Genomic DNA, 4849 nt, shown 5'->3' with positions numbered 1-4849 from the left:
TTTTGAATTTCCAGGGGTGGAATCTGCACAAGCTCTCTGAGGCGCTTGTTCTGCTGCATGACTGCCTTTGCAGTTCAATGCTTTGCTGTCCTTAAGGCCAGCCTGAACCTCCCTTGCTTTTTACTCTGGTCTAGTTCAGAATGCTTTTTGTCAAGGTTTAAGAAGTGAGTCCCAGCAGGCAGCTCTGCTCTAGCTGGGTCAGCAGCCAGACCTGCCCTGGGCTGCCTTCCCCTGTCTGTGCTGAGCAAGTCAAAGGATGAGAAAGCCAAATTTGTTCTTTGACACTTGGCTTCCTAAAGCCCAGCAATGCCCACCCTTGCTGAGAGAAAGCGAAAAAGCTTAACACACACCTGAATTCCTGGATGCCGCGCACCGCATCCGTGCTCTCCTGCCGCTCCGCCTTTCCTGCCTGGGCCGAGGAGTCCTGACTGGCAAGAACCTCTCCTAGCGGGGCCTGCAAGGAATGGGCAGGGAAAAAGCACAAACAAGCAATAAGGAGCAGGCAAGTTGGCTCCTGAGAGCTGGCAGAAGCAGCAAGCAGTGACACAGCTCACCTGAAGGCAAAAGCTCATGTGTGGGGCTGCTCATGTGGTATTTCTGTGGTGTTTATGTCCCAAGTAACCCTTGAGTTGCTCTGGAAGTGTCTGAGTAGAAGCAGGGAACATTCCCCTGCTCTGCTCTGCTCAAGTGGCTTCCCCTCAGGATTTCAGGCCTTAGAGAGCAGCCAATAGGAACTGCATTCCAGCCCTTCACAGACAGACCTTGTCTCTGCCACGCAGAGCTGCTCAGGAGTCTTCTCAACAAACGTGGGTCACGTCCAAGTTAAGGGTGCAGTCGAAGCAGTGCCTGTAGCTACCTAGCTAGGGCGTGGAGAGGGGTAGGTCCCTGCAGGCAACAGTGGCTCCTCCACACCCCACAAGGCTGTGAACTGTGCCTTGGGACCTCTCTCTCTGCTGACAGCAGGGAGCCTGCACAGACTCTGGGCACAAAGGGGCTGCCTTTCACAGCAGTGGCCCTAAAGGACATCATGCTACCGCATATCTGACACCAAGGGAAGTTCACAGTCCCTGTGAGAATGCCAGGACAATGATGCCTGCATGTGAAAGTTCAGATGCCATTTCGCGTGGGTGGTCCGTGGCTGGGCTGAAGAGCTAGGTCATGGCAGGACTCCAGCCCACAGCATCCTCAGCCACAAAGGGCAAGTGCTGCCTGCTCAGAAACTTGCAGCCCTGCACTGCACCAAAGCTTTGCACTGAACCAACCAAAGCTGCCACTGATTGCTGCAGTATGCTCAGGCCCTGGACTGACAACACCTTTGTTGTCCTTTGCCTCCCCTTTAGCCTCTGGAGGAAGAGAGCGAGCCAGAGCAGGTTCTGCTGCTGCGGTGCTGCTCTGCAGACAGGCAGCAGCATGAGGGACAGGGAGGAACCTGTCATTTGGAACCTGACTTCTCCTGAGCTCTATCCCCAGATGTCCTGAAGAGAAGTCATGAATTTGGATAAAAGTGGGATGCTCACTCATTAAAACTCAATTCAAGTGGGCTAATGAGACGAATGTTTAGACAGGATTGCACATGCTTCTGAAGGAGCTACTTTAGCTAGGCTATAATTAGCATGCAGCCTCCTGTCTGCAAAGCTTGACTTTCATTAGTTCAAAGCTCTTCAGTGGAAAAGGAGGAAACTGATGGAATCCTTCTGGTCATGTTCATGCAGACTTTGATGTGGACTTTCCTTCGGCCTGCCAGGCCAAGCCCACAGCTTTCTCCAAATCCTCAGACAGCAGGAATTTCAAGGGTGCCCTTCCCACTCACCGAACCCTGGACTTCACTCCTTCCACGCCTGATGCAACCTGCCGGGGGCAAGGGAAAATGAACCAGGCACTCTTAGAAAACTGTTTGTGCTGAGGAATCCCACAGAACAAGTCCACCCAAGCAGAGAGCATTTTCCTTTCACAACATCCCTCCCGGAGCAACACTTCTTTAGCACAGCAAGCAGGACTGCAAACCAGTACCCTAGGCTGTGTCTACCTTTTGCTCGGCTTTGCCACTAAGGAACTAGGAACTTGGTCGTGAAGATGCAAATTGTTCCTTAGCAGTCAGTGCCTGCATGGGAGCTCATTGTCCAGCCTACAGCTAAAGCAGCTTTTTTCTCCTCTCTTTCCTGGACTTGCTTTTTCTTTTTGTACATTGCATGCAGGATGTCCCACGTGGTTGCTGTAAACAATTGCCCACAAAAGCTTCCAGCAAACCCCTCTTAGCACTTGCAGCGCTGTTGGGACACAGCACAGGCCCAGCTCCGGGCTTCAGGAGCACACACAAACTGCTCGGCACTTTGCCCTTCAGCGCAAAGCCAGTGGCTCTTGTAGCACACAGAGGGGCCCAGTTAGACAGGCACATCCTTTAAGGAGGGAATGCAGAAAAAAGATGCTCTTCCTCAGTTCTGCAGAGAAGCGCACAGTTTTTAGAAGGATGCCTGCAAAGCTCTCCCAGTCTGCATTTTGGAAGTTCCTACACCCTGCTGGGCCAGAGACACCCCTTTTCAGCTGAAGCTGTTGACAGGAACTTTACCAAGCCTATGGCATCTTGATGCCCTTGTTTTTCCAACACGCTGCCCCAAGGAAAAAATCTTCTATTTACCAGTCAAACGACGAAAAGCTTTCCGAGAAGCCGCCAATGAAAAGGCACTGCTGAATGCTCTACGGACTCGCTCCATCGCTTGAGCAGTGCTGCTCGAGTCCGTAGGCCGGGAAACAAAAATGGAAACAAAACCCTACTTGCACAGGTTTTGAGACCGTGCAAGGGAAAAAGGGAAAAACAGGACACTTGCACGAGTCCACGGACTGTGCAAGAAAATACAGAAGCAGAAGAACACCCGCTGTAAGCTGAGAACAGCTCAGTCGAGGTGATCCTCCTGCACCGAGCGTGCCAAGAGCTGCTCTGGACGCTGAGGCCTTGCAGGCAGCAGAACAACCTCCTGCTGACAAGGCTGTGACGTGGCAGCCCTCTGCTGACATCACAATAGCAGCTGCTGTGGGTTGGTCGGTGAATCCATGCATAGCAACCAAACCTTCTCTACAGCTAACGCAAAAGAATAGCCCAGAAAGTTCTCCTCTGCCCCAAAGCAGCACAAAACCCCCTTGCAGTCCGTAACCCACAGCTGAAAGGATCCAAGAGTAACACAAAACAGGCACCAAGCCCATACACCTTGTGTACCAAGCTGGACTCAGAGAAAGAGCCAGGATGTGAGGAAACCAAAGGCCACGTGCCCTTCTGCCCAGCAGCACTTCTGACTAAAACCAAGAAGAATTGCTTAAATTCTGTGGATGAAATTGTGCTTTGCTCGTATCCCGGAGAGTTCCCTCCATTGGAATGCCTGTCATTCCTGCCCGTTTGCTGCATGGCTAACATCAACCAGCAAATTGTAGGCCTTGCTGAAGGAAGAATGACACCTGAGTGGGGAGAAAAAGCCAAGTAACCAACCTGCTGCACACGCAGCACACTGCTGCTGCACAATGACGGCACCTCAAAGAAGCCTTTGGGGCCTGTGCCTCACTTCTGGCAGCTTCCCTGCAGTAGGCATCTGGCAGTCACAGGGATATGACTCTAATGGACACACAGGAAGAAGGAAAAGAACGTAAAATCCCAATGTAGGACAATGTAGAAGCTGATGGGAGGAGGAAACCAGTGTGACAAAATGGGCAAGTCCCACTTAAAAGGGAGTTATGAGGCAGAGACCAAATGGGTGGTCCAGCTGGTGGGCACACCTGAGGAAAACAGAGCCACCACAAGCTTTCCAAAGTTCGGAAGCTTCCTTCCCCCTCCTCTCCTCTGCCTTTGAAACCAGTTTTTGTCTCCCTCCTAAAAATAATTGCTTCATCATTAGCAGCAAGTGCCTGGAAAACCACCTGTGATTTTCTTTCTTAGTTAAAAACTAAAAAGAATGGAGAAAGATCTGGGCTTTTGCTCTTTGCCTGCTTTTGCAGCCATGGTAGCATTTTGGATGGGCTCTACACAAGTCCAGGTGTTTCCCAGCCCCAGGACCACCACTGGCATGAGCCCAGCAAGTGTAGCGGAGAGAGCAGCTGGTCAGGCACCACATGTGACGTGTGGGAGGCTGCATATTGTCCTGATGCAGATTCCCTCTGTGTGTCAGACTGAAAGTCAGGACAATTCTCAAGAAATGTCTGATTAGATGAGGAACCCCTTTGGATCCACAGACACCACATTTGCGCCTCACTGGTGTCATAATCCCCAATCTTTAAAATGTTGCTGGGTCACCTCCATTTCCTCCAGGCTAGACATCAGGGAATAGTTTCAAACATGCACTGCTTACAAATCAGTCCCCAGTGCCTGCATACCGTTTTCTGCCCACCATTCACAAAACGCCCCTATTTCCTCTAAGGAAAGCAACAGAAAGCTCTAGCAGCCTGCCCCCCACCCCAAGAGTTTCCAACCAATTTTTTCCTCTACTTTCTACATCCTATGTCTTAGCAAAAGTGCTTTCTGCCAGCACAGTGGAGACAGACTGTGCTGTTTCATTTTAGTTAAATGGTATGCTGTTTCACCCCTTGAAAATGTTCCGTTTATTCCAAGCCTGTGACCCTCCCCTGAAGTATCATGTATCTGTAATCCCACTGACCCGAGTTTTATTCCTCACCTACTTTGAATCTCGCTGTTAAGATGTGCAAGGGAGACCAGACTGTCTCTTGGCCCATTTCTCCCTTTCTCACCCTCCCTCTCTTCTCCCTCAGAAACCATGCTGCTCCTGGGGTGGCACCCCCAATAAACCCTCCTATAATTATCATACTCAGAAGCCTTGTGGAGTCTCCTTGCCTGCCTGCCTGCTACCAG

This window comes from Molothrus ater, unplaced genomic scaffold, assembly GCF_012460135.2.
Source record: "Molothrus ater isolate BHLD 08-10-18 breed brown headed cowbird unplaced genomic scaffold, BPBGC_Mater_1.1 matUn_MA544, whole genome shotgun sequence".
Taxonomy (NCBI): Eukaryota; Metazoa; Chordata; class Aves; order Passeriformes; family Icteridae; genus Molothrus; species Molothrus ater.
The sequence above is the reverse complement of the archived record's forward strand: the minus strand, read 5'-3'. Positions refer to the sequence as shown.